Source organism: Oryctolagus cuniculus, chromosome 2 (genome assembly GCF_964237555.1).
Source record: "Oryctolagus cuniculus chromosome 2, mOryCun1.1, whole genome shotgun sequence".
Classification (NCBI taxonomy): Eukaryota; Metazoa; Chordata; class Mammalia; order Lagomorpha; family Leporidae; genus Oryctolagus; species Oryctolagus cuniculus.
Genome location: NC_091433.1, coordinates 127,848,633 through 127,870,155, shown reverse-complemented (window position 1 = coordinate 127,870,155; position 21,523 = coordinate 127,848,633). Strand labels below are relative to the sequence as shown.

At 40.2% G+C, this 21,523-nt stretch overlaps 1 protein-coding gene across 1 annotated transcript in view; it reads left to right on the top strand.

Annotated features, from left to right (window-relative positions):
• The window catches only part of POLE4 (DNA polymerase epsilon 4, accessory subunit), a 172,525-nt gene that overhangs the window by 148,302 nt on the left and 2,700 nt on the right, over nt 1-21,523 (top strand). The gene's annotated exons all lie outside the window — the stretch shown is intronic.

Here is a 21,523-nt window from a genome sequence, read left to right as displayed (position 1 = left end):
TCAGGTCCATTCCATTCATTGGTGATAGGATCCCTCCATTTCACCATTGTTCTCTTTTGCAGCTGTTTTTAAACAGTTAGAATTTAACAGAGACATCAAGAGAACATAATAGATTACTTTAACTCATTGCTTTAACAGAGGATCAGATTTTGATTTTATGTCAAAGAAAATAGACTAATAGTTTTGTAACCAAAAATTTCTTCTTCCCATAACATTTTGTAACTTTCTCACACCTTCTGTAACTTACTCAAACCTTTCTTTTTGTTTTTAGTATAAACTAGCCATTAAGATAAACAATTTTTACAAACCATGTCCTTCCTTTATTTAAAAATCTCTTTTCCTTTTAATTTTCCTTATCAAGAACACACTTTTATACTTGTGACTTTTTACATCAAAACGATGGTATCTGGGACTGCAGCAGTCAATGGGAAAGTAACTTTGTTCAATTTTCTGTAATCCACAGTCATTTTTTAGGTTTTATCTGGTTTTTTAACATGCCAAATTAGATAATTCCTTTTAGTGATTATGGGAATCATCACTCCAGCACTAAGATAATTTTTTACTGTTTTAAATATTTCCTCATGTCCACCTGGAATTCTGTATTGTTTACACTGAATAACCTTAGTTGTCTCTGGCAGCGGTACAGAGGCTTGATATAATTTTCCTACCACTACCTAGCAGTTTGGCTCCAAAGGGCAGCATTTTTTGTTTTCCAATTTACATTTATCCTGTACTGCCTTTTTTAATTGTTTGCACATGCATCAGTATGCCGATAACAAAATCCATCCTCACCTCCCCAAAGCCTATAGTTCATTCCCCTTTACTACCAGCACCAATTGCAAAACCTCAATAACTTGTGGAGACTGTGCACTCCATAACTTGCCATCCCAATTCTCACTCAATCCTGAGCAGAGAGCCCATTCCTTCACCAAAGAGGCAAACTGAAGGTCTTTCCAGCCAGGAACATCACAGGTTACACATGCAACTTTAGTTTTCTTTTTAAAGAAAGGCATTGCTTTGTATACTTGCAGATCCTGCCAACTCTACCAATTTGTGACAGTAAATTACTTTTCAGCTGTCTGCTGTGCACAGACTTAGTTACTTTTAGTTTAATCTGCAAGAAATACGCTGCAAGCCTTGTAGTGCACACTAAAATTATTTACAGGAAAGATGGTAAAGGAGCATAGATTAACAGAATGTTGCAATAAACATGGCTCCATTGCTTTAATGATACTATAGCAAGATGGTCCACTGATCCCTGTAGGGAGGGCCTGAGGCTGGCCCTTCTTTTAGTTTCCTGAACTCTGTTTTTTAATGAATTACCTTTTTTTATCAGTTTTGGAGTGACATTTATTGGCCCAATGCCTTCCTCTTTAGTACGGGGGGAAAATCCCAGGAGGAGCCTTATTTTGATTTTTGACTTTTGGACAATTTTTGTACATGTTCCTGCTGCCCACATTTATAGCACCCTCATTTATTGGGCATAACCCTCCTTGTTGATTTTTGTAATGACATACCATGTAGAGCGGCAGGTCTTGAATGTCCTGTTTTTAAGTGAATCCATTTTGTTGATCCCTCATCAAAGGGACTGTCATAAACACCTCAGTCACAGTAGCCAATTGATCATGTCCACGTTGTACTTTTGTTTGGTAGAATTTACAGTACTGTGGGCATCACTAGGCAATCTTCACACAGCACCGGAAAAGGATCCATACTGAGAATTAAACATCATTAGTAATCATCACGGGCACGTTTAATGTTCAGCTTGACTGTGTGTTCCACCGGGATGAAACAGCAGCAGCAGAGGCTTGCTCCGGCTCCCCCTTAAAGCCCCCAAAGACAAGGGTGGCTCATTGCCAAGATTTTAGGCAAGTAGTGCGTCCTGTCCCGGATCTTGGCCAGAGAGCCGAGACATGAAGCATGCCCACCTGTTTATCAGAAAACATTCCTTTATCCTCCTCCCCGGGAACTGGCCAGGCTCCCAAGGAGCAGGAGAAGGTCATTCGGCAGCAAAGTTTCTTAGTTACCAGAGCCAAAACTAGGTACAAGCCTCTCCATCCCAAAAATTTGTCCTTACATTTGGCCCTAGGGTCGCATTGAGAGGTAGGCATAATTAACACATCAGAAGAATACAGTACAAATTTTTCATACAAGTATACATCCAGCAATCAAACAATAATATTTAATGTGTTTTAAGGATAAATTGAAACATATCTGAGGGAGAATTAGCCTCTTATTATCTGTACTTGTTACATTTTTGCAGGTTTGTGGAATCTTAACTATTTGCGGCATATTTTGATTTACATTCTTTTGTAAAGCAAACCAAGCATAATCTGCTCAAGCATTCCTATCAATAATAGGGGTAGAGTTAGTACATAATACAAAAACAGAATGGGTAGTCCGGACACTTTGTTACCACAATTCCTCATTTCACATAGTAATATTAACTTTATAACAGATAACATTTACTTCAAATGAAATATTCAAATGTAGGGTGGGGGTTGTCCAGTGTACACTGATCTCCGGTAAATGTGCAGACAGTGGCCGCTTTAACGAGTGTCCCTGTAGATTTTAATAAGTGGCTCAGCAGCAGATGCAGTTTGGTCGTAGATGGAGTGTTACCCATAACTGATAATCACAGCTTCCGCCCTGTTCCTGGCGTTTTTAACTCCCGCCTCCTAGGCACTTTGACTCCCGCCTTGTAGGCGTTTTTAACTCCTGCCTTGTAGGTGCTTTGACTCCCGCCTTGCAGGCGTTTTTAACTCCTGCCTTGTAGGCGCTTTGACTCCCACCTTGTAGGTGCTTAATTTCCCCGTCTTTTTCGATGGGACCGCGGTTACAGTCCTAGGCCTTTTATTTTACCCTCCTAGATTCCCGTGTATGCACGCTTACCTTTTGTTCCTTACCTATTCCTGTGTTTAGCAAAGCGATCCGAGTCACAGCACCACCTACAGTTCCCTTGCCCGCAAAGGAACGACACTGCTCCCAGCTGATCGGTCTTCAGTAGACTTTTATTTAAACAGGATAGAAAAAGAAACCCTTGAGCAAGGGGAGCTCCGAAAGAAAGGGAAGCTCCCGTTACTATTTCACAAACGGCTTATATAGTATATCATTGCAGAAGCATGTAATGCAAGCTTAGTCCATGCTACAGTCCATGCGGCGGTGCTCCAATAGGGTGCCTGATCACGCACAGTCCATGCACTCCTTGTCCAACCATAAAGGTGATCACGTGTCTTCATCCAATCAAGCTCCTGGTCATGTAGCAGGCGGCTCGGACACCAGCAGAAAGCTTATGGTTGCTCCACCTGGTGTTTTCTCAACTCCTGGTGTTTTCTCAACTCTTGGTCAGTGGGAAAAGAAGTATGGGAAGTCCCAAGGCCATAGTTGTAGACGCAACCCTGGGGTTATGGAAAGGTCCCGATATCGCAGCTCAACAGAAACCATAAACATCCACACAGCAGTAACTATTGCAAACGGTCAGCAAGCTAAGCCTTAGCATGTGGGCCCATAGCCGGCTCATGGGTCCCCACAGTGTCTCAGTCTGATGGGACTATCAGAAAAAATATCAGACTGGGGAGCTTCAACAGTAAGCATTTCTCACAGTTTTGCAGGCTGGGAAGACCAAGGTCAAGGTGCCAACATATTCATTGTCTGATGGGGGACTTCTTTCACATTCTTAGACAGCCATCTTCTCATTGTGTCCTCTTATGACACAGGGGACAGAGAGCTCTTTGGAGCTTTTTCTATTTGGGCTGTAACTTAATCACCTCCCAAAAGTTCCTCCTCAGATAGAATCATATTTGGGATTAGGCTTCAAAATATGAAGTATATAGCACCTGGATATCAGAACTATGACCTCAGGTCAGAATAAAAGGCTAGCTTGAGTTCATGTTGAGTTGCCTCAGAACTGAGTTAAGATTTGCTATGTTGCCCATAATTTCAAGAATGGTTCCAGAGCTACCTGGGTCAAACAGTCCCTGGGTATTGGGACCATGGGGGAGACATTGAATTACACAGGCCATCAAGCACAAGGGAGTTCAAAAAGTTCATGGAAGATAGAATTGAAAGTATGAGTTTATTTTGGTGCAGTTTTTTTCATGATATATGGGAAATGTATATTATGAAAAAACTGTGGACATAAACTTTTGCCTCAAAATAAACTCAAACCCTTAATTCTGTTTTCTTGATAAGTGCCCTTACACATTAACTATTTCAATATACTTGGAAATATTTATTTCTTTAATTTTTATTTTAATGTTATATATGAGAGAGAGAGAGAGAGAGAGAGAGAGAGAGAGAGAGAGAGAAAGAGAGTATTACCATTTACTGGTTCACTCCCCAGGTGCCCACAATGACCAAGGCTGGGCCATGACCAAGGCTGGGCCGAGACCAAAGCTAGAAGCCAAGAACTCAATGTAGATCTTTCAGGCGGGTGGCAGGGACCCAACTACTTGAACCATCATCTGCTACCTTTCAGGGTACACATTAGCAAAAAGCTAAAATCAGAACTGGATATAAATTAGGCACTCTGATAAGGTATCCCAACCAAAGTCTTAACTGTTAGGCCAAATGCCTACCTCCCATCATTTTTAATTTTTAAATTACTTCTTAAGAGAAAGTGAGAGATTGATATATTCCATCTGCTGGTTCACTCCCTAAATGCCTGTGGTGGTTGTGGCAGGGGTTGGCCAACATCATAGCTGGAACACAATCCAAGTCTCTCATGTGGGTGGAAGGAACTCAATTACTTGGCCCATTATAACTCCCTTCCAGGGTTTGCATTGTCAGGAATCTAGAGATAGGAGATGAAGCTGGGGACTGATTCTAGATATTTCAATGTGGAATATGGGTGCCTTTATCACTAGACTATATGCTTGATCCCTATTTCTTCCATTCTTGATGGTGGACTTCACAAGGGGTCACAAAAGGAAATATGTTCTCAAACTCTTGGTCACTTTTTGTCAAATCCTGGTCTCTGTATCAGAACCAGCTATATTGTTTGCTAAATGTAGATTTGGAGGCACTACCCCCAGAACTACTGAATCTCAGTTGCTAGGGAATCTGCAATGATTATTTGAAATTTCTTTGTGCTTATAGCTCTGTTCCATAACCTACTGCTGCATTCACAGCAGATGACCTTGTTTCTGCTTCTCAGGAAATTGAAACCATTGGGTAGAGGAATTTCTCTGATATCCTGCTATCAAATCTCCTAGACTACCTTTGCCTTTTGTCTTCTGTCTTCCAGCTGTGTTCTGCAGACCACCATTCTTTCTCAGAAGTATTTTGCTGTTAATTCTCTGGTTTCTCTCTTCTATTATTCAACTGCTGGAAAGTATATTCATGTCTGTTCTGTTGAACACCAAATACAAATTAAAAATACTTTCCCTGGTCCTACACAAACTCTAGATATCATCCTCTCTGTTCTCTCCTTCTTAACTAGACTTTTTGAAGGAACTCTCTAGGTTTGGTCTCTATTCATCAAACATTCATCCCTCAGCTTCTTGTGATCTTTGTGAATCTCATGACTCCATTCAAATAGCTCTTGCTAAGGCCACCAGTGATCTTTCCATCTACTGGGAATTTTTTACTCCCTTGGTTTCTCCACTGCTTCTCAGTATTCACCATCATAGAATTCTTTCTCTTTCGTTGCATTCCAAGACACCACATTATCTTGTATTTCTTTCTATTTCTCTAGGCATAGTCTGACTTCTCTTCTGTTGGCTATTAGGAGTTACAGTTGATTACCCAGTACTGTCACACTGGGTAAGCTTACTCATGCTCACAGCATCAGCTGCCATCTGTAATTGACTTGCAAATTGGTGTCCTAAGCCCAGATTTCTCCCTGATCTCCAGATCTACATATCCGGTGCTTACTGGATATCTATCTCCTTTGACATCTCAGAATTATCTCACATTCAGCATGTTTAGTATTCCTGCCTGTATCTCTGCCACTTTCATAGAGAAGTGTGGCATCTAAGTGTTAATTGTTTCACTAAATGTCACCCTCACTCAACTAGTTCTACACAAGGAATGTCAGATTTACCTTTGAAACCTCTTTCCCTGCAGTCAACTCAATTCATCACTGAATAGATATTTCCCATTTAGTTCCTAAAGAATTTCCCAAATCCATCCACTTCTGTCTGCACACACAAATTTAGTTCAAGAGCCTACTTCCTCTTACTTGGAGGAGCACAGGTACCGCCTATTTGGTCTCCTTACAGCTGGAGTGATCGTTTCCAAAACCAGATTGATCTCACCACTTCCTAAATCTTCTGTGACTTTCTTTGCTCTAAGAGTGAAGACCATGGGTCACCAGGGTCTCCCGCAACCTCTACCTCCCTCTCTTCCAGGCTGACATTCCACTACTCTCTCCTTTCTCTTGTATCCAAACACAGTGGTCTCATTTTTCAGTAACTCAAATATGCCATTGACCTTCTCACACAGCCCCTCCCCACACAACTCCCTCTGCTTGGATTATGCTTTCCCTCTTCTCTCTGGTCAAGTTTCACTCTTCCTCAGGGTCTGGCTTTCTCAGAGAAGGTTTCCTTCTCTAGCTTCAAATCCTGGTTCAATTCCTTTGTTACAGGATCTCATAAAGGAGCCTTTCTTCCTTTAGTAGTCTTTTAGTTTTTTTTTTTTTAAGATTTATTTATTTATTTGAAAGGCAGAGTTACAGATGGAGAGGGAAAGGGAAGGGAGAGGAGGGAGGGGGAGAGGAAGAGGAGGAGATAGAGAGAGAGGGAGAGATGTCTTCTATCTGCTGGCTAAGTCCCCAGATGGTCTCAATAGCCAGGGCTGGGCCAGGCCAGAGCTGGGACCCAGGAGTTTCTTCCTGGTCTCCCATGTGGTGGCAGGGGCCCAATCACTTGAGCCATCCTTTGCTGCTTTCCCAGGCTGTTAGCAGGGAACTGGATTAGAAATGGAGCAACCAAGACATGAAATGGTACCCATAAGGGATGCCAGTGTCGCAGGTGGCATCTTAACCTGTTGTGCCACAACCCAGGCCCTAGTCTACAGGGACTTTTTTTTCATGATTTATTTATTTTTTAATACTTAGAAACTTTTTATTTAATGTATACAAATTTCATGCATTTCATATAAATAAATTTAGGAACACAAGTGATTCTTCCCACCCTGTGCTCACTGCTGCCTGCACTCACTCCTTTCTTATTGTCCCTCTCCTATTCCTATTCTTATTTTTTTTACAAAGATCTACTTTCAATTAACTTTATACACATAAGATTACCCCACACAAAGATTCAACAAATAGTATAAAAAAATAACTGCTCTTCAACAGTCAAGACAAGGGCTGTTCAAAGTCATTGCATCTCAAAGTGTCAATTTCACTCATGTAGGTTACCTTTTAGGTACTCTTTTAGTTACCACAGATTAGGGAGAACATATGGTATTTGTCTTTTTTAGGACTGGATTATTTCACTAAGCATAATGATTTCCAGTTGAATCTATTTTGCTGCAAATGACAGGATTTCATTTTTTTTACCTTTTTGTAGTAGTCCATGGTGTACATATACCATAACTTTTTAATCCAGTCTTCAGTTGATGGACATCTGAGTTGATTCCATATTTTAGCTATTGTGCATTGAGCTGCAATAAACATGGGGGTACAGATAACCCATTCATATGCTGATTTCATTTCCTTTGGGTACATTCCCAGGAGTGGGATGGCTGGATCGTATTGTAGGTCTATATTCAGATTTCTGAGGTATTTCCATACTGTCTTCCATAGTGGTTTTACTAGTTTACATTCCCACCAACAGTGGATTAGGGTGCCTTTTCCTCACATCCTCACCAGCATTTGTTATCTTGCTGATTTCTGTATGAGAGCCATTCTAATTGGGATGAGGTGAAACATCATTGAGGTTTTGATTTACATCTCCTAGTGATCCTGAGCAGTTTTTCATGTATCTTTGACCACTTGAATTTCCTCTCTTGAAAAATGTGTGTTCAAGTCCTTTGCCTTCTTTTTTTCTCCTATTAGTCCATATTTATTATCCAAACTCACAACAGTTTAAAACCTCTTTCCCTAAATTTTGAGGATGGTTTTATAGTCACAAGGACAAACATAGTTTTAATTTGAACATTATTAAGGAAACAAAGAAGAGTTTCTGGAGTGTCTTTTCTTTTGTTGTTGTTTGTCTTTTTTTATTGTTACTTCAACAGGCATTTAAAAATATATATATAAAAGAGTATACATTTTCCAAATAAGATATACTTATAGATGACAGGCAGATGGAAAGATGATCAATAATATTTGTCATTATGGAAATAAAAAATCAAATCAACAATTAGGAAATAATTTTACCTCTCCTAGGTGACTAAGATTTTAAAAAACAGAAAACAGAATTTGGCAAAGATTTGTTGAAGTTGTATTCCCATACACCATTTTTTTTTATTTGTATGTGTCTCATAAATACAACATTAGGAACAGAGTAATTCTTTTCACCGAACCCAACCATCCCCTCCCTTCCCCCTCTCTCTCCTGTTTAGTTGGAGAAAGAAAAAAAAGAATGGAATAAAAAAAAAAAACACTAAGGAACTGTTTCCTCAATAGTCTAGACAAGTGCTGTTCTGTTATTGCTTCTCGAAGATGATTTCACTTTTTTCTTCCCTTCCTCTTTTCCCTTCCTTCCTCCCCCTTCTTCCCTTTTAGAAACTTAATTGTCTTTAAAGAAGAACCCAAGGATGATGCATCATTTGTGAGCTTTTAGACATAACTACAACTTACGAGACATAATAATGTCCTCCATTTAATACACTAAAAGGAAGTCATTCTTGAGAACAAGTTTTACTATAAAGTCTCATGATACAACTCTTTGGGGACAGGGTTCTTGCATGGGAAGTTAGTGCACAGAGACTCTTGTTTATTTAACAAATTACACTCTTATGTATGACATTAGTGTTCACCTAAGCCTCCTGAGATGAGCTGCCTCGGCTATGGAAGTCTTTGGATCTATTAGCTCAACAAGGCTATAAGCAAAGTTCTCTCCTCCCTTCAGAGAAAAGTACATCCTTCTTTGGTTTGCCCACTTCACTGGATTGTGTTGTTATTGAATTTCTTGAGCTCTTTATAGATTCTGGATATTAATTCTTAGTTGCGTAGTTTGCAAATAGTTTATCCTATTCTGTCCACTGCCTCTTCACTTTGCTGAGGCTTTATTTTGCAGTGCGGAAGCTTCTCAGCTTTATGTAATCCTATTTATCAATTTTAGCTTTGATTGGCTGTGCTTCTGGGATATTTTCCAAGAATTCTTTGCCTATGCCAATGTCTTGCAGGGTTTCCCGTGTTCTCCAATAATTTGATGGTATCTGGTCGTAGGTTTAGGTCTTTGATCCATTTTGAGTGGATTCTTTTATAAGGTATGGGGGTCTTGCTTCCTATTTCTGCATGCAGAAATCCAGTTTTCCCAGCACCATTTGTTGAAGAGACTGTCCTTGTTCCAGGAATTGATTTTAGCTCCTTTGTCATAGATAAGTTGGTTGTAGATGTGTGGATTGATTTCTGGAATTTCTATTCTGTTCTTTTCTGTTGGTATATATATATAAATATATATATACCCCATATATATATATATATATATATACACACACACACACCATTGGTATATATACCATATATATATTATATATACACCATATATATGGTATATATTGGTGTGTATATAATATATACACACCATATGGTATATATATATGTTATATATATATACTCAAAAATATATATATATATTTTGGTGTTGGTGTGTGTGTATATATATATATATATATTGGTGCCAGTACCAGGCTATTTTGTTTATAACTGTCCTGTATTATGTCCTGAAATATGGTATTGTGATACCTTTACCGTTGTTTTTATTGTATGAGTTTGCTTTAGCTATTTGTAGTCTCTTATGTTTCCATGTGAATTTCAGCATTTTTTCTAGGTCTGAGAAGAATGTCCTGGGATTTTGATTGGGTTTGTATAGAATCTGTATAATGCTTTCATTAGTGTGGACATTTGGATGATATTGATTCTTCCAATCAATGAATATGAAAGATTTTTCCATTTTTTTGGCCCTCTTCTACATCTTTCTTTAATGTTTTGTAATTTTCATCATAGAGATATTTGATAGCTTTGGTTAAATTTATTCTAGGGTATTTGATTTTTTTTTTGTAGCTATTGTGAATAGGATTGATATTGTTCTTTCTCAGCCATGGCATTGTCTGTGAATACAAAGACTATTATATTTTTTTAAAGATTTATTTTATTTATTTGAAAGACAGAGTTACAGAGAGAGGTATAGACAGAGAGAGAGGTCTTCCAACCACTGGTTCATTCCCCAGATGGCTGCAACTGCCGGAGCTGTGCCAATCAAAGCCAGGAGCCAGGAGCTTCTAACGGGTCTCCCACATGGATGCAGGGGCCCAAGGACTTGGGCCATCTTACATTGCTATCCCAGGCCATAGCAGGAAGCTAGATTGAAAGAGGAGTAGCCGGGATTAGATTCGGCGCCCAAATGGGATGCCGGCACTTCAGGCCAGAGCGTTAATCCCCTGCACCACAGCTCCGGCCCCAAGACTATTGATTTTTGTGTGTTCATTTTATATCCTGCCACTTTACAAACTTCTGTTTTGGGCTCTAATAGTCTCTTAGTGGAGTCTTTTGGTTCCCCTGTATGTAAATCATGTCATCTGCAAATAGAGATAATTTGACTTCCTCCTTTCCAATTTATATCCCTTTGATTTCTTTTTCTTGCCTAATGGCTCTGGCTAAAACTGCCAGGACTTCACTGAATAGTAATGGTGAGAGTACGCACATTTGTCTGGTTCTGGATCTTAGTGGGAATGCTTCCAACTTTTCAATAAGATGCTGACCCTGGTCTTTTAGTTTTTAGTGGTACTGTCACTTCCTCAGAATTACTGGATTAGCCTAACTTTCCACTGACTTGAAAGCTGCTGCTGAGTGGGAACCATTTCTGTTTCAACTCTTGTTGCATCCGAGCGGCCCAGCCCGGAGCCTGGTACACTGTAGTTTAGAAAGTGAGTGTATGAAGAACTAGGAGTCTTCTGACCTGAAGGAAACATGATATTTCTTGTCACTGGTCCATCAGAGATTATTTCTAGAGAATAATGCCATGCTTATTCCAAAATGCTATGCTTCCATGGAAATGAACCATTGTTGGTGAAAGACCATTTCTAGAGACTTGATAAATATTTGTTGAAATAGAAAGTTTTGGAGAAATCTCACAATTCGTTTGCTGTCATCCTCTGGCCAATAAAGAGCATCCAGACTGCCTACCCTGCAGCTCTCAACCTCACCCCATGTGCTGTCCCTGTCACCAGGGTATCTCACGGAACCCAGGAATAAGGTGTGGTTTTTTTTTTTTTTTTTTTGTATGCTGAGGGTTGTATATACTGTCTTCTTTTTTTGTTACTTGTTGTAAAGAGAAAATATATCTAATTTCTACTGTTTTTGTGTTAGTTTTTTTACTTTTTCCTCCTCTCTCTCTCCTTCCACCCCTAAACAACATTGCTGTGGTACAAAGACTTCTTACCCTACTTGAACTTGGTTATGAGCTAAATATTAAGGAGAAAGCTGTACAAATTGAAAAAATTTATAAAATTGGGTGGAATATTCTGATTATATAAAATAATGTATATTCCTATAAAATGCTTTAGAATTCAGGAAAGAATTTCATCCTGAGTTGGACGCAGTCCGCAGCTATGACCTATATCCAAAAACCTGGAAAGTGAAAAGGTTTTAGTTTCAGACTTTAATAAAGGAAGACAAACACAGGGCCAGGGAGCAGGTGGAGGATGGTGAAATGTTGATAGAAAACATTGGGGCCCAGACAGAGCAAATTTGAGGCCGGTGCCATGACTCAATAGGCTAATCCTCCACCTGTGGCACCGACACACTGGGTTCTAGTCCTGGTCGAGGCGCCAGATTCTGTCCTGGTTGCCCCTCTTCCAGGCCAGCTCTCTGCTGTGGCCCAGGAGTGCAGTGGAGGATTGCCCAGGTCCTTGGGCCCTGCACCCGCATGGGAGACCAGGAGAAGCACCTGGCTCCTGGCTTCGGATCAGCGTGGTGCGCCAGCTGCAGCGCGCTGGCTGCAGTGGCCATTGCGGGGTGAATCAATGGAAAAAGGAAGACCTTTCTCTCTCTCTCACTGTCCACTCTGCCTGTCAAGAAAAGAAAAGAAAACATTGGGGCCCAGACAGAGCAAATTTGAAAAGTGAATTCGGTCATGTTCCTGCCTCCTGCGTTTCTTCCTGTTGTCTGTCTTCCTTCTTGTGATGCTGACCCTGACTCACTCCCATTTGGCTTGCCCCTTCCTTGGCGAGTCCACCTTGACCAGGATAGGCAAGTCATGTAGATATTCCATGGGCCATCTGTACTGTAGTAACTGATATGCTTGCTAAAATGCAGATTGCCTGGCCCAGCCCAAAATGTGCTCAAGCAGGATCTGTGAGGATGAGGCCAGGAATTCAGATTTTGTCATTCCCCATAAGTGCATTTATGCCCATTAGGGTTTGAAAATTGTTAACTTGGGCACTCCAGTTTTAAAATCCCAGTTCCTGGGGCCAGCGCTGTGGTGCAGTGGGTTAACGACCTGGCCTGCAGTGCCAGCATCCCGTATGGGCACCAGTTCAAGAACGGGCTGCTCCACTTCCGATCCAGATCTCTTCTGTGGCCTGGGAAAGCAGTGGAAGATGGCCCAAGTCCTTGGACCCCTGCACCCATGTAGGAGACCTGGAAGAAGCTTCTGGCCCCTGGCTTCGGATCGGCACAGTTCTGACCATTGTGGCCCACTGGGGAGTCAACCATTGGATGGAAGACCTCTCTCTCTCTCTCTCTCTCTCTCTCTGCCTCTCTCTGTGTAACTCTTTCAAATAAATAAATAAATCTTTAAAAAAATCCCAATTCCTTTGCTTTGGAATGAAGTTCACCTTTCTTTCCTGAGTCAGCAAACCTGTGAGCAATCTTTAATTGTCTGGCTTAACCTAGCCGCGGGACACCTTCCTCTTGTGCACCATTTTCATGGACAATGAAGAAAATGTCTTGTCTATGTGAACCCTACCCTACCCCAGTACCTTGAAACCCAAGTCTCCCTTATTAGTCAAGTCTGGTCCCATGTGCAAGACTTAGATATATTACATTTCTGTTTGTAAGCATAAGGTATTATTCTTCCTAGTGACATTTGTCTTTCTAAAAAAAGTCTTTATCCTTCAAAGAAATGCATTTCTAGGAAATATGGGGCATGCAAGACTAAATGTGCCAAGATTGATTTTAGCTGGAAATACTTGACAGGCCCTCTTTAATCATAGTTAGAACCTGGCTGTACATCCTGCATGACTACAGAAACTGTTTATCCATTGAAATATTTTTCTGATTGACTTAATGGGGCTAGGGAAGGTTACTGCTCTTGGAAATATCTCCTGTTTAAGATACTTTAATTTAAATACAAACACCTTTGTCATTTGTTTCTGATACTATGTTAGATGTCTGTCTTTTCCTGAAAACTCCCCCCTCACTGTGTGTATTGTCTTTGTTGCTGCAAGCCTCTGAACAGCTTCTTATTGCTCTTTTAAGGGCGCTGCCTGAGAAGTGAGGTGGCACAGGTAGGACAGGTAGTACAGGTAATGGAGGTGACTCAGGATGTAGGAGGCTGTTGGCAAGGGCTCACAGTGATGGCCATTCATGTTTCAAATCCTGCCATGGGTTTTCCTTTTCTAATTTTTAATTAGTTTTTAACAGATTCAATGTGTTTTGTAGATACAATTCTAAGAACATACAATGATGTTCACTTCCTCCGACTGACCCACCCTTCCTCCCTCCCTCCCTTCTTCATTTTCCTTTTTTTTTTTTTCTGAGATAGCATATTTTAAGTTTACATTACAGTCAAAAGGCTTAATAATGTGCCAAATAAGAAGTTTAACGAGTACAAAACAAAAAGACCCTAGTTTACTAGGAATATAGACAACAGCCATAAACAGTAATTGAATGGAAAAATGACCATTTCACCCAAATACTATAAATTTAAAGTAATCACAGATCATTAAAACTATAGTATTATAACATTTTATTAAAAAGTTTTGGTTCTTTTTTTCCCTTGTTACTCATTTTTTAAAAGTTTTTAAATTTACTTATTTGAGGGTTGAGGGAGGGAAGAAATATTGATCTTCCATCACCGGTTCACTCCCCAAATGGCCACAATGGCTGGAACAGGGCTGATCTGAAGCCAGGAGCCAAGAGCTTCTTCAGGGTTTCCCACGTGGGTTCAGGTTTGCCCAAGGACCTGGGCCATCTTTACTGCTTTCCCAGGCTGTAGCAGAGTTCTGGATCGGAAGAGGAGCAGCTGGGACATGAACCAGCACCCGTATGGGATGCAGGCGCTGCAGATGCAGGCTTAGACCATTATGTCACAGTGCTGGCCCTGGTATAATATTTTTTAAGAAGAATGATTTATTTATCTGAGACGTAGAGTTACAGAGAGAGGGAGAGACAGAGAGAAAGGTCTTCCATCTGCTGGTTCACTCCCCCAAATGGCCACAACAGCCAGAACTGGCCGATCTGGTGCCAGGAGTCAGGAGCTTCTTCCGGATCTCTCACACAGGTGCAGGGGCCCCAGCACTTGGGCCATCTTCATCTTCTACAGGCCATAGCAGAGAACTGGATCAGAAGAGGAGCAGGTGGGACACAAACCGGTGCCCATATGAAATGCCTGTGCTGCAGGCGGGGCCTTAGCCTACTAAGTCATAACACTGTCCCCTAGTATAACATTTTTTTTTTTGACAGGCAGAGTGGACAGTGAGAGAGAGAGAGACAGAGAGAAAGGTCTTCCTTTGCCGTTGGTTCACCCTCCAATGGCCGCCGCGGCTGGCGCGCTGCAGCCGGAACACCGCGCTGATCCGATGGCAGGAGCCAGGAGCCAGGTGCTTTTCCTGGTCTCCCATGGGGTGCAGGGCCCAAGCACCTGGGCCATCCTCCACTGCACTCCCTGGCCACAGCAGAGAGCTGTCCTGGAAGAGGGGCAACTGGGACAGAATCCAGCGCCCCAACTGGGACTAGAACCCGGTGTGCCAGCGCTGCAAGGCGGAGGATTAGCCTAGTGAGCCGTGGCGCCGGCATAGTATAACATTCTTAACCAGTGGTTTCACAAAGGTTGAGAACAAAGTTTTATAAAACTATATTTGCAGCAATACTTGTACACACATTTCTTACCTTTTTTTTTTAATTTTAGCTCCCACATATAAGGGAGAACATGCAGTATTTGTGTTTCTGGGTCTGGCTTATTTCACTCAACATCATGTCCTAAAGTTGCATCCATTTTGCTGCAAATGGTAGATTTTCATCCTTTTTGATAGCTGAATAATATTCCATTGTGTCTATGCCAAATCTTCTTTATCCATTCGTCTGATGATGGACACCTTGGTTGGTCCCAGATTTTGGCTGTTGTGAACAGTGCTGCTGTGAACATGGTGACACAGGTATCTCTTTGATCCATTGTGTTCAAGTCTTTTGGGTATGTACCCAGTAGTGGGATTGCTGGATCATATGGTAAGTCTAGTTCTAGTTTTTAAAGAACTCTCCACACTCCTTTCACAGTAGCTGCACTAATTTACATTCCTATACATATTGTGTAAGTGTTACCCTTTGTCCACATCCTCTCCATTCTGACGGATGAGGTGATATCTCATTGTGGTTTTGATTTGCTTTTTCCTGATGGCTAGTGATGTTGAGCATTTTTCATATATTCATTGGCCATTTGTATTTCTTCTTCTTTTTTTTTTTGACAGGCAGAGTTAGAACTGTCCATTGAAGTCCTTTGCCCATTTTCAACTGGATTGGAATTTTTTTATTGCTTTTTAAGTTGCTGATATATATTCCAGATATTAATCCTTTGTCAAGTAAGTGGTTTGCAATATTATTTCCCGTTCTATTGGATGTCTCTTCACTCTATTGATTGTTTCCTCTGCTGTGCAAAACTTCTGAGTTTGATATAGCCCCATTTATGTAGTTTTGCTTTTGTTGCCTGTCCTTTGGGGGTTTCATCCAAGAAGTTGTCCCCTATACCAATGTGTTAGAGTGTTCCCCCTACATTTTCTTCCAGCAACTTCATTGTCTCAGGTCTTAAATTTAAGTCTGATCCATCTTGATTTTTGTATATGGTGAGAGGCATAGATCTAATTTCATTCTTCTACATATACAAATTCAATTTTGTCAGCACCATTTGCTAAAGAGACCATGATTACTCCACTGTATGGTCTGAGCACTTTTGTCAAAAATCAATTTGCTATATATACGTGGATTAATTTCTGGGTTATGTATTCTGTCCCACTGACCTATGAATAGGTCTTAGTGCCAGTACTATGCTGTTTTAATTACTTTACCTTTGTAGTGTGCTTTGAAATCAAATATTGTGATGCTTCTATCTTGATTTTTCTTATTCAGTATTGCTTTGGCTATTCTGAGTCTTTTGTGATTCCATGTAAATTTCAGGATTGCTTTTTCTGGTTCTCTAAAGAATGTCAGTGGTATTTTGATGGGGGTTGCATTGAATCTGTAGATTGCTTTAGGTAGTATAGACATTTTAATGAAATTGATTCTTCCTAACCATGAGCAAGGACTTTCTTTCCATTTTTTGTGTCCTTGATGATTTCTTTCATCAGTGTTTGATCATTTCCATGGTAGAGATCTTTCATTCTTTTGTAAAATTTATTCCTAAATATTTGATTTTTTGGGTGGCTACAATGAATGAGATTGCTTTTTTTTTTTTTTAAAGATTTATTTATTTGAGAGATAGAGTTACAGAGAGAGGGAGAGGTAGAGAGAGAGAGAGAGAGAGAGAGAGAGCGAGCGCTTGATGGATTCCATCTGCTGGTTCACTCTCCAAATGGCCACAATGGCTGGAGCTGGGCCAATCTAAAGCCAGGATCCAGGAACTTCTTCCGGGTCTCCCATGTGGGTGCAGGGGCCCAAGGACTTTGGCCGTCTTCTGCTGCTTTCCCTGGGCACATTAGCAGGGAGCTGGATCAGAAGTGGAGCAGCTGAGACACGAACAAGTGCCCATATAGGATGCCGGCACTGCAGGCGGTGGCTTTACTCACTCTGCCACAGCGTTGGCCCTGGGATTTCTCTCTTGGTTTTTCTCTGTGAATTCATCAGTAGCATACAAAAAGCTACTTTTTTTGTATATTTATTTTGTAACCTTCAACTTTACTGAATTGGTTTATCAGTTCTAACAGCTTTATAGTGCAGTATTTGTTTCTCTGTGTACATCATTTTATCTGCAGACATGGATAATTTGGCTTCCTCTTTTCCAATTTTGATGCCTTTTATTTCTGCTCCCTAATTGCTCTTGCTAAAGCTTCCAGTACTGTATTGGATAAGAGTGGTGAAAGTGGATATCCTTGTCTTGTTCCAGATCTGAGAGGAAATGCTTTCAGCTTTCCCCCATTCAGTAATATATTGGCTGTTGGTTTTTCATATATAGCCCTTATAATTTTGAGGAATGTTCCTTCTATACCTAATTTGTGGATAGTTTTAATCATGAAAGGGTGTTGAATCTTGTCAAATGCTTTCTCTGCATCTATGGTTTTCATTTTCATTTTATTGGTGTGATTTATGACATTTATTGATTTACAAATGTTGAACCACCCTTGCATTTCTGGGATCTCATTTGATCATGGTGTATGATCTTTCAGATGTGGTTTTGGATTCAATTTGCTAGTATTTTGTTGAGAATGTTTGCATCTATGTTCATTTAGGATATAGGTCTGTAGTTTGCTTATTGTGTTGTGTCTTTGGTTTTGGTATCAAAGTAATGCAGCCTCATGAAAAGAGTTTGGCAGAGTTCCATCCAGTTCAATATTCTGGAATAGTTTGAAGAGTATTGGAGTTACTTCCTCTTTGAATGTTTTATAAAATTCAGTAGTAAAGCTTCCTTGCAGTAAATCTTCCTTGGTGGAAGACTTTTGATTACTGCTTCAATCTCATTGCTTGTTATGGGTCTATTCAGGCTGTCTATCTCTTCTTGATTCCAACTTGGTGGATTATATGAATTCAAGAATTTATCCATTTCTTTGAGGTTTTCCAGTTTATTACCATATAGTTCTTCAGAGGAGTTTCTTATAATCCTTTGTATTTTAGTAATGTTGGTTATGTCTCCTTTTTCATATCTAATTTTATTTTTATGAGTATTTTTTCTTTGTTAGTCTGGCTAGAGGTTTATCTCTTTTGTTTATCTTCTCAAAAAACCAGCTTTTTACCTCTTTTTTTAGTTTCAATTTCTTTTATTTCTGCTCTGATTGTTACTATTTCTCACTTCCTGATCTGGAGTTTGGTTTGTTCTTGTTTTTCTAAGTCTTAAGATGCATTACTAGATCTTTGATATATTTTTTTTAAATGTAAGCACATAATGCTATAAAATTCCCTCTTAATACTGTTTTTGCTGTATCCCCCAGGTTTTGATATGTTGTGTGTTCATTTTCATTTTCATTTATTTCAAGAAAGCTTTTGATTTACTTTTTAATTTCTTCAGTGACCCATTGATCATTCAGCAGCATGTTGTTTAATTTCCAGGTATATGTAAATGTTCTTTATGGTCTGAGACAATACGTGGTATGATTTCAGTCTTCTTAAATTTGCTAAGTCTTGATTTGTGGCTAAATATGTGGTCCATCCTAGAAAATGTTCCATGTGCTGATGAGAAGAATGTGTATTCTGTGAAATGTCCTGTAAATGTCTGTTAGGTCCATTTGCTCTATAATGTTTCAATTCTATATCCTTATTGATTTTCTGTCTAGATGACTTGTCCATTGATGAGGGTGGGGTGTTGAAGTCACCTCTTATTATTGTATAGAGTTTATCTCTTAGGTCTAATAGTATTTGCTATTTATATTTATATTGGGTACATATATATTTATGACTGTTATGTCTTTTTGATGAATAGAACCTTTTATCAAAATATAATATCCTTCTATATCTCTTTTTATAGTTTTTGATTTTTAAGTCTGTTTTATCTGATATCAGGATAGTTACACCTGCTTGCTTTTGGTTTCCATTTGCCTGGTGTATCTTTTTCCAGCCCTTCACTTTCAATCTCTGTGTGGCATTGTTTGTGAAATGAATTTCTTGTAGGTAGCATATAGTGATGTTATGGTTTTCTCATCCATTTAGCCAGCCTAAGTCTTTCAGTTGGTAAATTTAATCCATTTACATTCAAATTTAGTACTGATAGATAAGAACTAAGATCTGTCATTTTGTTGATTGGGTAATGCTTCTACCTGCTCTGTCAGTGAATTTGGTAGTGACATGTGTTTCGTGTTTACCTCTAATGCAGGACACCCTTCAGAATTTCTTGCAAGGGTGGTCTGGTTGTGGTAAATTCCCTCAGTTTTGTTTATCTGGAAAATACTTTATTTCCCATTCACTTTTTATTTATTTTTTAAAGATCTATTTATTTATTTGAAAGGCAGTGTTACACACAGAAGGAGAGAGAGAGCGAGAGAGAGCGAGCGAGCGAGAGAGAGAGGTCTTCCATCCACTGGTTCACTCTCCAATTGGCCACAACAGCCAGAGCTGCACCGATCTGAAGCCAGGGGAAGCCAGGAGCTTCTTCCGGGCCTCCCATGTGAGTACAGAGGCCCAAGGAAATGGGCTGTCTTTTATTGCTATCCTAGGCCATAGCAGAAAGCGGGATAGGAAATGGAGCAGCTGGGACTTAAACCAGCTTCCATATGGGATGCTGGTACTGCAGGCGGTGGCTTTGCTGGATATAATATTTTTGGTTGGAAGTTTTTTTCTTTTAAGACCTTGAATAGATCATCCTACTCTCTTCTGGCCTGTATGGTTCCTCTGAGTGGTCAGATATTAGTTAACCTAATTGGTTTTCTTTTATGTGTAACTTAACACTTACTGTCTAGGATTCTTTCCTTAACTTTTTGACAATTTGATGATAACACGCCTTGGAGAAGGCCTTTTTTGGTTGAGTATGTGTGGGGTTCTTTGAGCTTCGTGCATCTGGATGTCCGTGTCTCTTTCAAGACCTGGGAAATTTTCAACTGTTATTTCATTTAGCAGGTTCTCAGTGCCTTTTTCCTTTTCTTCTCCTTCAGGAATACTTATGAGTATCTAATCATTTAATGATATCCCATAGTTCACATAGGCTTTCTTCATTCTTTTCAATTCTCTTCTCTTTGTTTCTGTCTGATTGGGTTATTTCAAAATTCTTGTTCATGAAACCAGAAATTCTTTCTTAGTCTGTTCTGCTATTATATCTCTCAATTGTATTTTTAAAATATATTTTATTTTTAAAAAGATTTGCTTGTTTATGTATTTATCTGAAAGAGTTATGGAGAGAGAGAAAGAGATAAAAAGAGAGAAAGAGAGAGAAATTTTCCATCTGCTAGTTCACTCCCCAAATGGCTGTAACAGCCAGAGCTGGCCAGTCCAAAGCCAGGAGTTAGGAGCTTTTTCTCAGTCTCCTTCATGGGAGCAGAGTCCCAGATACTTGGGCCATCTGCTGCTGCTTTCCCTGACATGTTAGGGGAGAGCTGTATTGGAAGTAGAGCAGCTGGGACTCAAAGTGGTGACCACGTGGGATGCCGGCTCTGCAGGTGGTGGCTTTACCCACTATGCCACAACACCAGCTCCTCAATCATATATTTTATTTCACTGATTGAAGATTTCATCTCCAGAATTTCTATTTGGTTCTTCTTAATGAGTTCTATCTCATTAGTAATATTTTCATTTATGTCACTCATTGATTTCCTCATTTGTTTAATCTATCTGTATTCTTGTGCCTCTCACTGAGTTTCCTTACAATCATTATTTTGACTTCTGTATGTGTCATTTCACAGATTTCCTTCAGTTTAGGATCTAATTCCGGAGGGTTATTGTGTTCTTTTGGAGGTGTCATGTTACCTTGCCTCTTCGTGTCTCCTATGTCCCTACACTGATGTGTGTGCATCTGGTGTACTTGTCCTTCTTTATAGAGTAGGTTGTATTGGAAAAGAGTTTATGGTTTAGCTGGGATGCAGGATGTCACTTGGCTTGTTGCTTTGGCTTTGGTTCTAAGTGAGCCCAGGAGTGTAGTCTTGCTTTTATCCTGATACTAACCACCCCAGCATGTTTTGGTGTTTTGCACCGCTCTCACCAGGGGTTTCCTGATGTGTGTTTTCAAACACAGAGAACTGGACCAAAACTCTAGTGGCAGTGGTGGAGATAAATGTCTTAGTTCTCCCTTTGAGAGATTTTGGGTGGCAGGCAGGCAGTTGATGGCCTCCAGCTGCAGTGCTCCAGGGTCCATCATACTGGTCAAATGCAGAACACTCTCCCCAGAGAGCTCCAGCCAGTGGCTGAGCATGGCAGGTGCAAGGCCTGGCATTTCTGCCAATGCAGGAGTTCTCTCTGGCAATCGCTGTGTGGGACTGGACTAGCCAAGGAGTTGCCTCAGAGTCTGAGGCTCTTTTGCCCAGTTCCGTGTCCCTGTTTCACAGCTGTCAGATCTGCATCGTGTCT